At 40.1% G+C, this 13982-nt stretch overlaps 1 protein-coding gene across 4 annotated transcripts in view; it reads left to right on the top strand.

Annotated features, from left to right (window-relative positions):
- Positions 1-13982, top strand: part of ACACA (acetyl-CoA carboxylase alpha) — a 239419-nt gene that overhangs the window by 36739 nt on the left and 188698 nt on the right. The window lies entirely within an intron of this gene.

Genomic DNA, 13982 nt, shown 5'->3' with positions numbered 1-13982 from the left:
CAGGGATTTCCTCAGTTCAACTGTTAAGAAGTTCATGGCAAGGAAAAGAGGGGAATAGTTACTTGACAGCATGATAGGATCTTGCTCACTTGTCCCCCCTCTCTCTCTCCTTCCCCAACGCACTGTCAAGTTTTTTTAGTTGGAATGCCCTTCTCCTGACTGTTGAAATTCCTTTCATATTTTGAGGTCAACACATGTGGCATGTGGAAGTTCCCAGACTAGGGGTCCAGTCGGAGCTGCATCTGCCAGCATATGCCACAGCAATGCAAGATCCAAGCCACATCTTCGACCACCGCTCATGGCAATGCTAGTCCTTAAGCCACTGAGTGAGGCCAAGGATCGAACCTGCATCCATCCTCATGAATACTAGTTGGATTTGTTACTGTTGAGCCACTGTGGGAACTCCATGTTTTAAGATCTTTTTCAAATGCTGCCTGTGCTGTGAAATTCCTCTTGTACTTTCCCTTATTAAGTTTTTCTCTTCTGGTATTTTGGCCTTCCATTTTCCACAACAACAGTTTCATTCTTTCTCCATTATCCTTAAACCAGCTGTCTCCCTTTCTGCTAGTCCCTCCTCCTTCTAGACACACTTTTAATTCATAACTTTGCTTCATATTTCATTGAGAAAATAGAAACTGTCAGGCCAGAAATTCTTCCTTCCAACACTTAATTTTAAAGTTACTTGTATCTGTACTCATATTCTCATCTTTGTCATTGATTTTTAGTTTAATCCATTGTATTCAGAGGATTTACTCTATGTGATTTCAAATCTTTGAAATTTTTTGATGATGCTTTATGGCCTAGCATATGGTCTACTTTGGTAAAATTTTATAAACACTTGCAAAAAACATGTATTTTGTAGTTATAAAATTCTGTACAGTCAGTTGAGTTTTTCAATTATGGTTTTTTTTGCCTAATCATTCTCAGTTGCTGAAAGAGGAATATTAATCTCACTGCTAGAATCTTATAAATCAATTAGAAAAAGGTGTTTAATGTCTTATGAAGACATTTTGACCCAGTAGAACTATATGGAAAAGACTTGAACTTGACAAAAACAGATACCCAGACAGCAGATAAGCTTATAAAAAGGTATTTAATATCATTGGTTATCAGGAAGTTGCAAATTAAAATCACACCGAATTAAATGCCATTCCAACCAAAAAGGTCAAAATTAAAAGACCGACAATATCGAGTGTTATCAAGGGTGTGAGACACATGGAACTCTCATGCATAGCTGGTGGGAATAAAAGTTGACACAACTACCTAGAAAACTCTTTGGGCAGTATCTTTTACAGCTATAAACATACACATACTCTGTCAACAAAGCAATCCACTTCTTGGTATTTACCCAAAAGAAATGAGTGCATTTGTCCACCAAAAACCAAGTACAAGTATAGTCAAAATTCATAAACACAAGTGTCCATCAATAGAATAAATAAATAAATCATACAGTAGTCACACAATGTAATACTACACAGCAATGAAAATAAACTACTGCTCTGTCACAACATGAATGAACTTTTTAGATATAATATTAGTCAAAATACATAGAGTACAGCTCTATATATGAAGTTCAAAAACAGGCGAAGCTGATTGATGCTGATAGAGTTCAGAGTAGCGTTTACATTGGGGAAAATACTGACTGGGAAGGGAGCACACTGGAGCCTTTTAAGACTCTGGAACATTCTATATCTTTTTTTTTTTTTTTTTTAATTCGCTTTTTGGGGCTGCACCCGCGGCCTATGGAGGTGCCAATTGAAGCTACAGCTGTGGCCTACACCACAGCCACAGCAACGCCAGATCCGAGCTGTGTCTTCGACTCACACCACAGCTCACAGCAACCCACTGAGCGAGGCCAGGGATCGAAACTGCACCCTCACGGTTCCTAGTAGGATTCATTTCCACTGGGCCACGATGGGAACTCCAGAACGTTCTGTATCTTAATGGAGTGGTTGGCTATGTACATATATATGTATGTAAAATTAATTGAGTGTACACTTAAGATTTTTGCACTGAATTTTATGAAGTTATGTCTTAAAAAGTAAATAAAAGAACTTCCAGCTGTAGTTGAATGAGGAGGTCAACAAATCCTTAACCCCAAAAGGCAACTATATAACTTGACAAAAACCACTTCAGCCTTAAAATCAGTCATAAGGCATCCAATAATCTGAGAAAAATTTATGTTTGAAAAATGGCAGGAATTCAGTAAAAACAGTAGGGGTCTGTGGTGGTCTTGCCAGGACGGTTCCCATTCCCTTCCCTCAGCATGGCAGACGTGGAGGTGTGTGGGTGTGCCGTGAAGACTGGTGGTTATGATGCTGCAGCTGAAGAGAGTGTACTCATTTTGGATAGCAGATGATGCCCATGCTCAGTGGCATTGTCAGTAGAAGTGACTCTCCTGGCAGTGAACGGGAGATCTGGGCCCATGGCTCTACTGGGGCTGAGGTGTGTTTGTGCTCGGGGTTAGCATATTGCTGGTTGGGGCTGTGTGCATACACACAGAGTAGCCATGATAGGGTTCAACAGAAGGTAAAAGCCACAACATCCTTGAAAATGTCCTGAACTTTGTGCTATTCTACCCTCTACACAGACACATGGACAGAGTACAAAAAAGCCTTATTGGTTCCAGGTGTTTGAGTATAACCCCTACCTAATCACTGGCTGCCATTTAAGTTATGCAAACCTAGAGGTACTTACCCTTCAAAAGGAGATTTAAACATAAAAACAAGCAATAAAAAGAAAATGAGCTAAGGCATCAGTGGTTGTACTCTTTAGGGTGAGGAGATTTCACAGCTTTAACCCAGGCCAATTAGTAAAACAAGAGAAAAAGAAGCAAACATGGGTAACAACGACAATCTTCATGGGTAAAAGAAATCAGAATCCAGAGTTGCTATAATAAATTATTTAATATGTTAAGTTTCCAACAAAAAATCATGAGCTATGAAAAGAAATAGGAAAACGTGACCCATGTTTAGGAAAAAAGTCAATATTGACTGTTCCCAAGTGTCTCTAGATACTGGACTAGCGGACAGTCTTCACAGCATCTATCATAAATATATTCAGGAGTTCCCATTATGGCTCAGCAGGTTAAGAACCCACCATAGTGTCCATGAGGATGCAGGTTCGATCCCTGGCCTCGCTCACTGGGTTAAGGATCTGGTGTTGCCGCAAGCTGTGGCATGGGTCACAGATGTGGCTTGGATCCAGTGTGGCTGTGACTGTGGTGTGGGTCAGCAGGTACAGCTATGACTTGACCCCTAGCCTGGGAACTTCCATGTACTGCAGGCGTGGCCATAAAAAACAAAAAATTTATTCAAAGAACCAAACAAAGGCATGTTTAAAGAATTTTTAAAGTATGACAACAATGAATCAGTAAGTAGTGTTCTCAATAAGGAGAGAGAAAATAGAAGCAAATGTCACCAAAGAGGACATACAGATGGCAAAGATATGAAAAGATATTTAAAATCATTAGCTATTAGGAAGTACAAATTGAAACAAGATGTTGCTATTCACCTGTCAGAGTTCCTAAAATAAAAACTAGTGATGGAGTTCCCGTTGTGATGCAGCAGAAAAAAACCAACTAGGAACCATGAGGTTGCGAATTCAATCCCTGGCCCTGATCAGTGGGTTAAGGATCCAGCGTTGCCGTGAGCTGTGGTGTGGGTGGCAGATGCGGCTCAGATCCAGCATTGCTGTGGCTGTGGAGTAGGCCTGAGGCTGTAGCTCTGATTTGACTCCTAGCCTGAGAACCTCCATATGCCTAGGGGTGCAGCCCTAAAGAGCAAACAAAACAAAACAAAAACAACAATGAAAAACTAGTGACAATACTAAATGTTTGCAAGAATGTGGAATAATTGGACCACCTGTACATAGGTGGTGGGAATATAAATGATACAACCACTCCGGGAAATAATTTAGAAATTTCTTACAAAACTAAATATTTATCATATGACCCAACAGTCCTATTCCTAGTTATATACCCATGAGAAATGAAAGCATATGTTCACATAAAATCTTGTACATGAATGTCCACGTTGTTCATAATAGCTACAAAGTAGAAACAACCTGATGAATAGATAAACAAAATGTGTTATGTCCATACAATGAAAAATTATTTGGCCGTAAAGAGAAATGAAGTATGGGAGTTCCCGTCGTGGCGCAATGGTTAACAAATCCGACTAGGAACCATGAGGTTGCGGGTTCGGTCCCTGCCCTTGCTCAGTGGGTTAACGATCCGGTGTAGGTTGCAGACATGGCTTGGATCCCGCGTTGCTGTGGCTCTGGTGTAGGCCAGAGAAATGAAGTATGAATACCTGCAACCACATTAAACACTTTATGCTAATTGAAAGAAGCCATGTAATATATAATTCCATTTATATGGAATATCCAGAATAGGTAAGTCTATAAAGACAGGAAGTAGATTAGTCATTGCCTAGGACTGAGGAGGGGTTTGGGGGAAATAGGGAGTGACTGCTACTGAGTACAACATTTCTTCTGGGGGTAATGAATTTCTTCTACAACTGATTGTGGCAATGGTTTGCAACTATGTGAATATAATAAAGACTACTGAATTATACACTTTAAATGGCTGAAATATGTCTGTGAATTTATTTCAATAAAGCTCTTAAAGTTTTTTGTTTTTGGTTTTGGTTTTTTTTGGTCTTTTTGCCATTTTTTGGGCTGCTCCCGCAGCATGTGGAGGTTCCCAGGCTAGGGGTCAAATCGGAGCTGTAGCCACTGGCCTACACCAGAGCCACAGCAATGCGTGATCTACCCACTGAGCGAGACCAAGGATTGAACCCACAACCTCATGGTTCCTAGTCGGATTCGTTAACCACTGAGCCACGACGGGAACTCCCTCTTAAAGATTTTTAAATGAGTTTTGCAAGGTCACAGGCTATAAGATCCATATACAAAAATCAGTCGTATTTCTGTGTACTAGCTAGCAATGAACAAGCAAAAAATTAAAATAACATTGTTCACAGTGGCACCAAATAAAATACTTGGAAATAAATTTAGCAAAAAGGTGTAAGACTTATACATTTAAAATTATATTACAATGCTGAGAGAAATTAAAGAAATTAAAGGTCTCAATACAGGCATACCTTACTTTATCACAGTTGCTTTATTACTGCACTGCACAGATAATTGCATTTTGCAGTTTGAAGTTTGAGGCAACCCAGCATTGTCAGGTGATGGTTAGCATTTTTTAGCAAAGTTTTTTTTTTTTGTGTGTGTGTGTGTGTGTGTAACCACACCTGCAGCCTATATAAGCTCCTGAGCTAGGAGTCAAATCAGAGCTGCAGCTGCCAGCCTACACCACAGCCATGGCAATACCGGAACCGAGTCGCATCTGTGCCCTATACCACAGCTTGTGGCAGTGCCGGATCCTCAACTCACTGAGCGAAGCCAGGGAATGAACCTGCATCCTCATGGGCACTATGTTGGGTTCTTCTTCTTCTTCTTCTTTTTTTTTTTTCTTTTTTGGGCCTCACCCTCAGCATATGTACGTTCCCAGGCTAGGGGTTGAATTGGAGCTGTTGCAGCCATACAGCCACAGCAACATCAGATCCGAGCCGCATCTTTGACCTATAGCACAGCTCATGGCAATGCGGGATCCTTCACCCACTGACAGGGATTGAACTGGCTTCTTATGGATACTATTCAGATTTGTTACCTCTGAGCCATAACAGGAACTCCTACGTTGTGTTCTTAACTTCCTGAGCCACAACAGGAACTCCAATAAAGTATTTTTTAATTAGGGTATATACATTGTTTTGTTTTTTTTTTTTTAAGACATAATGCTATTGCATGCTTAATAGACTACAGTATAAAGTAAACATAACTTTGGGAAACCAAAAAATTCATGACTTGTTTTATTGCAATATTTACTTTATTGTGGTCTGGAACCAAATCTGCAGTATCTCTGAGGTCTGTCTGCCTATAAATAGAGAGATAATCCATTTTCAGCAGTTGGAAAACTCAATACTGAAAGTGGCAATTTCTGCTAAATTGATCTATAAATTCACAGTCCATGTCAAAACCCAGCAGGCTTTTTTTTTTTTCTTTCTTTCTAGAATTTGACACACTCATTCTAAAATTTACATGGAAACCCAAAAGACCTAGAATAGACAAAACAATTATGAAAAGAAGAGAAAAGTTGAAAGACTTATCCTACCTGATTTCAAAACCATCTGTAAAGCGTAGTTACCAAGCTGTGTGGCATTGCTGCAAGGATAGGCATATAGATCAGTGAAGCAGAAGTTAGAGTCCACAGCTCAACCTTTAATGTACGAGGTCAGTTGATTTTCAAAAGAGGTACATTCTTGATCCAAGATTTCTCTGCTTGGAAAAGCCCCAATGGAAAACAGTTTCTCACAGCCCGTGCTGCAGTATCACTCAGACTGCCTTGCAGTCAAGCCAGCGAATGCATCACTGTCTGCCTGATAAACTGCTACGTCATCCTTGGTGCCTGGCATGTTACAGAGTTGGGATCAGTGTGCGCTTCTAGTTGGATTTTGTGCCAGGTATGTGTCTACCTTGGACACTCTTTTCATGTTAGATTAAAATGGGGATGCTTTGAATTTGGAAGAATGAATGCAGCTTTTTATTTCTCGGGCTCTACTCTCACTGGAAGATTGTGAGCAGCATCTGTAAAAGACTAGGAACACTAGCTTTGTTTTGGATCCGGGTACGCTGTGTTAAGTGGTTGTTTTATAAAGAGCCCTTTGGTGAAAGGAAGCACAAACTTGATTAGTGAATGTGCCTCTTTAGTATAATTTTTCTGATATAATCAAGTGCACAATAGCCTGCTTTATTCTACACTCAGTGCTTTGCTTTTTGAATGCAGAACTTATATAACAAAGGCAGAGAGTGATCCTCTTTTGGGAACTGCTTACATCTGGAGACACTTAGGTGTGTGTAAAATCAAGCTGCATCTACATCTGTGGTCACTGTAATTGTTCTGTACATAGGCCTTAGTGCTATTTTTTTTTTTTTAGAGACTTAACTCTGAAGGGATATAAACTCCTTTAAAGGAAGAGGTAAACCTGACTGACTTTATCAGATGTTGGCATAGTATGAAAGGGTTGATACGGAGAGGTACAGGCCAGAAGCCAACCCAGGTTTTCTGTTTTTTCTTATGGCTGACAGTCACACTCAGTGGCCTGATTAAGTCTTTTCACCTTGGGGGAGTTCCCTTTCTGGTGCAGCAGAAACGAATTGGACTAGTATCCATGAGGACGCAGGTTTGATCCCTGGCCTTGCTGAGTGAGCTAAGGATCCGGTGTTGCTGTGAACTGTGGTGTAGGTCGCAGATGCAGCTGTGGCTCTTCCTGTGGCTGGCAGCTGCAGCTCTGATTTGACGCCTAACCTGGGAACTTCCATATGCCATGGGTGTGGCCCTAAGAAGCAAAAAAAAAAGTCTTTTTACCTTGGGTCAACTGAATGTCCTAAGATCAAGGTTTATCTTAATCATTTTTCTTCTGCTTGATTTTTCATCTTTTAACTGTGTTCCAGGTCATTTGTGTACTGTTTGGATGGTGTTCTTGGAAGGCTAATAGCATCTCCGCACATATAATTCTCAGATGAGAAGTCTATTCAGGGTTTCAGTGGGAAAGAATTTTTCTATGGTGCATGAATCAGGTTAGATTTGACTCTGGTGAATTATACCGTTCCTGAGGATTTGTCCCAGGAAATTGTGATTCTGTAGATTCTAGCCATTGCAGTCTTTTCTGCCATTACAAGGGAGCAATAGCCTAAGCTTAATTAAAAGCTAAAACAGGACTGTGTTCCTGTATAACATTTAGCCATCATTTACTTATTTAAGTGGTTTTTCTACCTGTGGCAAATTTGCTTGCATAGCAATAGACATGTCCCAGTAGTTTTCTAGGCAGGATTTTTCTTCCCTGCTTAAACTGGCTTAGACTTCTGTATCTAAAGTATTTGTCCAGGCCCCTTTTCCTTTCTTCCACATCATCTTCTCTGTATCCTCTTTGTACCAGCACCAGTGGTGGCGTGTTTCATCCTTTAGACTGACTTTCTTTACCTCCTGACCTACTCTTGCCCCTCTAGGGGTCTGAAAATTAGTAATATTTGTTTGGATTGAATCTCAGGAATTACCTACTTAGGCTGTGCTGTCCTCCTCCCTCTGGATTTCCTGACCCGATTATTTTCCTGGCATAGTTGTCCTTGTAAACTTCATCTTCTTTTTGCCCTGGGCCCTCCCTGTCATGTGCTCCTGGCAGCCTGGAGAGGCCAGGGAGCTTTTCTCTGGTGACTGTCAGAAGAAAGTGACTGTTGTTGAGGCACATTTGCCTCGGCAAAGGCAGAGCTGCTAAAATCTTCTTTCTAGTTTTACAAGCTTTTATATTTCTCCTCTGCTCCTCCCAGTCCCCTTGGGAAATCAGGTAATTCTGTGAGTGAGCCCAGTGTAGGGGGAAATTCCAACAGGAGAGGAAGTATGGAAACTGGGGACAAAGATGACAAAAAGACTGTATAGTTTGAGGCCATCAGGAATACCCTATTTTGACTGAAGCAGGGCCAAGAAATAGGCAGAAGGCACATCTCTTGTCCTCCTGGGTTTTAAGCACCTGTAACAGGAGAGCAAACTCTGGCTTGTGTTTACAAGGCCGACCTCTGAAGAAAAAGCCTCCATTGCTTTGCCATCTTGATATGGAGGGTTCAGCTGAGGAAAATAAGGAGTTGAGATATTACATGCTTCAAAGGTAAGTTTTAGAGTGCTGTATTTGGGCAATATATACCTTTAAAAATTAGCAAGTCATTGACAGCTAAGCCCTAGAATTTATGGGAAATCTGATTTGATGATTTTTTTTGTGTGTCTGTAGGAAGCTTTTTTTTTTTTTTTTTTTTTTTTTTAAGGAAATGAATGAAAACACTCATGTTTGTTTTTGGATTTCTAAACTGTTACTTTATACTCAGCATTTGAACCCAAGATACCCACGACCACATGTGGTTTGGTAGTTAAGTTGACAGCAAGCACCCCTGTGCATACCTTACTGTGTGTGCTACTATTTTGTCGAGGAATCTCATTCAGCCTGTGCCATATTTGCTCACTGGCCTTGGCTTGTTTTTTCAAGAGGGAAATCTCTTTATCTATTTTGAAGGAAAATATCAATTCTGTGTAGTAAGTAGCATTCTGTTGAAGGTAGTTTTGTAGAAAACCTTTTTAGAATATGCCTCTGGGGCCAGGAAATGTGCCTCCTGCCATTGTCCTGGCATGTGACAGTAGGCAGCCAGGCTGGAGCTGTTGAAAGTGCCAAGCTCTCTTACCTCAAATCAATCTTCTCCCTGCTGTGAGAACTCACGCTGAGGAGGAAGTGAGTCAGGTCTTTTTCAGTCCTCTTTCAGGTCTGTGCTTGCCCAGCAGAGAGGCAGCATAAAAGACCTGAATGATTTGTTTGATGGCAGTCATTAAGGGACCCTCTGTTCCCTTATTTATTTATTTGCTTGTTTGTCTTTATTTTGCAATAGATTTCAAACTCTGGAGTTTTTCTCTTGAAAAAAATTACCTGAAAATTAAACTGGACCTTGGCAAATAGGGAAACAGGAGGTCCTTCTGTGGCTCAGTGGCAACGAATCTGACTAGTATCCATGAGGACTCTGGTTCAAGCCCTGCCCTTGCTTAGTGGGTTAAGGATCCAGAGTTGCCACAGGTTGTGGTGTAGTTCACAAACGTGGCTCCGATTCTGCATTGCTGGGCTGTGGTATAGGCCAGCAGCTGCAGCTCCAGTTGGACCCCTAGCCTGGGAACCTCCATATGCTGCAGATGTGGCCCTAAAAAGCAAAAAGCAAATAAATAAATAAGGAAACAAACAAAAAACACGAAATTTGTTTTTAGAACAATCACCCCTTCCTTTTCCTTTTTACTTGGGTTCTTCCACCCTTCGGGGTGTTGAATCAAGCAAATCTTCCACGGAGAGTCAATAAGTAAAAAGTAACTGAATTTTAATCTTATATATACACTATATATTGTTTTGTATATTATAGATAGATTTTTTTTTTCCTTTTTACAGCTGTACCGCAGCATATGGAGGTTCCCAGGCTAGGGGTCAAATTGGAGCTGCAGGTGCCGGCCTGCACCACAGCCACAGCAATGCCAGATCCAAGCCGCCTCTGCAACCTACACCACAGCCACAGCAACGTGGGATCCGCACTGCATCTGCAACCTATACCACAGCTTGTGGCAATGGTGGATCCTTAACCCACTGAGCAAGGCCAGGGATTGAACCCACATCCTCATAGACACTGTGTCAGGTTATTAACCTGCTAAGCCACAACAGGAACTCCTATACTTATATATTATATGCTTTCTATATTTTGATATATTGTATATGCAATAAAATGGTTTATATATGTATAAATACAACAAATATAATATTGTTTTATATATGTAAAACAAACATCTACAAATAAAACACACGTAAATTTCTATATACTTACATACACACACCAAATTTTATTTTGTTTTTCTGTGGTTAAATGCAGTAGGTGATCTGTCCATTGTTTTTCAAGGCGACATCCCCCCTGGGCAGTCTCTTCTCCACTTTGAACAGTCATCTAAGAATTCCCTTCTTTTCTCTTCCGTGTTGGATCCTCTGTTTCTTGCATCCCTTGTCTTCCTTTTTCCTTGATTTATTTCATTGTCTGGAACACATTCTCTAGTAGCTTCCTGAGAAAAGGTAGGTGAGAAGTCAAGATTTTGACATCTTTTCTATCTTTACACTTGATCCTCTTATTTTTAGCATGTGCCTAGCTTCTGAATATGGCTATTTGAAGGAGTCCACCTTTAAAAGTAAGATGTATTTCTTTTTTTTTCTCCCCTCTTTGATTATAAATGATCCTTAAAGCACTTCTTTGCTATTTCTAAGCTATTGATTAAACCTTATGACCGGGAGTTCTTTTGTGGCACAGCGGGTTAAGGGTCTGGTGTTGTCATTTCAGTGGCCTGGGTTGCTGCTATGGTATGGATTCAATCCCTGACAGGAGAACTTCCACATGCCATGGATGCAACCCAAAAAAAACCCCGAAAAACTTTATGAACAATCCCTTCCCCACCTTAATTTTATCAATAGAGACTTGCTTCCCTGTTTGTCTTATACTCAGGCGGCTCCTTACCTATATTTTATATTTTCTCTGTCTCCCGAAGTAATGGAAAGCTGATCACTGAGGAGTGTGTGCATTTAATCTCAGCTTTATAGAATCATATAATCATAATCTTTGGTTCATGAAACACTCCTTGGTCCATGTGTAACCTGTTATTTGGCCACGTATTTTAAAAACAGTATGGTGAGTTCCCATCATAGCTGAGCAGTAACGAACACAACTAGTATCCATGAGGACACAGGTTTGATTCCAGGCCTTGCTCAGTGGGTTAAGGATCTGGCATCACCATGATCTGTGGTGTAGGTCACAGATGCGGCTCGGGTCCTGCGTTACCATGGCTGTGGTATAGGCTGGCAGCTGCAACTTTTGATTCGACCCCTAACCTGGGAACTTCCCTATGCCGTGGGTTCGGCCCTAAAAAGAACCTCCCCCACCCAAAAAAAAAAGTATGCAAAGAATTTGAAAACCCACCATTTATAACAAAGGTTAGTCCTTGGTTGTCATCTACATCTATCCATATGGTTTCTGTCTAGCCATATGGTTTCTCCTCCTTAACCCTTCTTCCTAGCCTTCCCACTCAGATCATCATTTTCCTTAATCCCATGTTTATTATATTATTTTGTTTTCCTGTTTACATAGTTATACTGTTTGTATATGTATCTCTTAAAATATGTGTATTTTAGTTTTAAAATTTGTGATCTGTTTTTAATTTTATATTAAAATATTAAAATTATATATTTAATAAATATATAATTATTTTAAGATAAAATTATTAATGATTAATACTTGTAAGGATTATAATATTTATAAAATATAATATCAATGTTAATAGTTATAGTGTTATAATTATTATATTAAATATATTAAAATTTGTATATTTTGGGGCTTCTTATATATTAGTCATATATCTAGACACTTGCCTAAATGTCCTATTATTTCTAATAATTTGTGGAATCTTTTGTTTTTTATGTGAATTATATCATTCACAAATAAAGATAATTTAATTTCCTTTTTGGCAAATCTCATGCACTTTCCTTTGTTTTTTCATTTTATTCCTCTTGTTAGGAAATCTAACAGTTTTACCCTTATCGCTTTTCTAAAATTAAACTATCTTTGCATACTTGGGACGGACTAAAGTTAGCTGTGGAGTAACATTTTTTTTAACTAATATTTTGCTCATTTTTGCACCAATACTGTACTATTTAGGATGTTGTCTTTAGGAATTCTGCATCAGTAGTTGTGGGTAAGGCAGACCAGGACTTTTCCTTTCATATAGTATCTTTGTCTGGCTCTGATATTAGTGTTCCTCTAACTAGGTGTTTTAACTCTTTTTCTCTTGGCTGGAAGTTTGGTAGGCTACTACCCTTGAAAGTCTGATAGAACTTGTTTTTTAGGGAGTTCCCATCGTGGCTCAGTGGTTAACGAATCTGACTAGGAACCATGAGGTTTTGGGTTCGATCCCTGGTCTTGCTTAGTGGGTTAAGGATCCGGCGTTGTTGTGAGCTGTGGTGTAGGCCGGTGGCTACAGCTCCGATTAGACCCCTAGCCTGGGAACCTCCATATGCCGTGGGTGCGGCCCCAGAAAAGGCAAAAAAAAAAACAAACCCTAAAACAAAACACACACAAAAATACCACTGGTTGTTAGAAGCAGCATCATTGTGCTGCCGTTTAAATAAAGCACACCATCAGTTGTAAGATACATACCAATTTCAGAGCTTTTTATTTTATTTTTCTTTTTAGGGCTGCACCCATGGCATATAGAAGTTCCCAGGTTTGGGGTCAAATCAGAGCTGTAGCTACTGGCTTATACCACAGAGCTTGTTAAAAAGCTAAAAAAGGAGTTCCTGTCATGGTTCAGCGGTTAACGAACTCATCTAGTATCCATGGGGACTTGGGTTCGATCCCTGGCTTTGCTCGGTGAGTTAAGGATCCAGCATTGCCGTGAGCTGTGGTGTAGGTCGCAGACACAGCTCAGATCCCGTGTTGCTGTGGCTGTGGCGTAGGCCAGTGGCTACAGCTCTGATTGGACCCCTAACTGGGGAACCTCCATATGTGGAGCCAACAGTTCGAAAAAGACAAAAATAAGTAAATATATAAAAAAAATCTTTAAGATTGATGAAATATGGTTTATCAAGCTGCTTTATAAATAAGTTGTTTTTGAAGTTGTTGATGTTGGAACATCTATGGGATACTCAAGTAAAAACATTTAGTAGGCAGTTAAAAATGTCAAGTTACAGCTCATAAGATGGAGGCTAGAGATGCAGAGGTGAAGGTCGTCTGAGTTGGAATCACAATCCAGAAACAGCCTTGCTAACTGTTTTTGTTGTTGTTTTTTGTTTTTATTTTTAACAGTTTCTCTGAGTCTAGTATTTATACCTTCTCATTTTAGTTTATCCTTTGCCTGTCTCCTTTTGACTGCATCTGTTGGTAATTTTTTTTTTTTTTTTTTTTTTTTTGCTTTTTAGGGCCACACCTGAGGCATAGGGAGGTTCCCAGGCTAGGGGTTGAATCAGAGCTACAGCTGCTGGCCTCCACCACAGCTAAAGCAACGCCAGATCTGAGTCTTGTCTGCGACCTACACCACAGCTCACGGCAACGCCTGATCCTTAATCCATTGAGTCCAGGGATGGAACCCAAAACGTCATGGTTCCTAGTCAGATTCGCTTCTGCTGCGCCATGACAGGAACTCCTGTTGGTAAATCTTAATACTATCTTTTATTATTTTGGGAATACTTAGTTTGTTTCTTAAACTTCCACAAGCAGAGATTATTTTCTTTTCTCTCTTCTGTTGAAAAACCACATGGTCTGCCAGCATACAGTCTTCACAAGGGTGCCATTGGAAGTGCTGTTATAAGCCT

This window comes from Phacochoerus africanus, chromosome 14 (assembly GCF_016906955.1).
Source record: "Phacochoerus africanus isolate WHEZ1 chromosome 14, ROS_Pafr_v1, whole genome shotgun sequence".
In the NCBI taxonomy this organism is placed as follows: domain Eukaryota; kingdom Metazoa; phylum Chordata; class Mammalia; order Artiodactyla; family Suidae; genus Phacochoerus; species Phacochoerus africanus.
The sequence above is the reverse complement of the archived record's forward strand: the minus strand, read 5'-3'. Positions and strand labels throughout refer to the sequence as shown.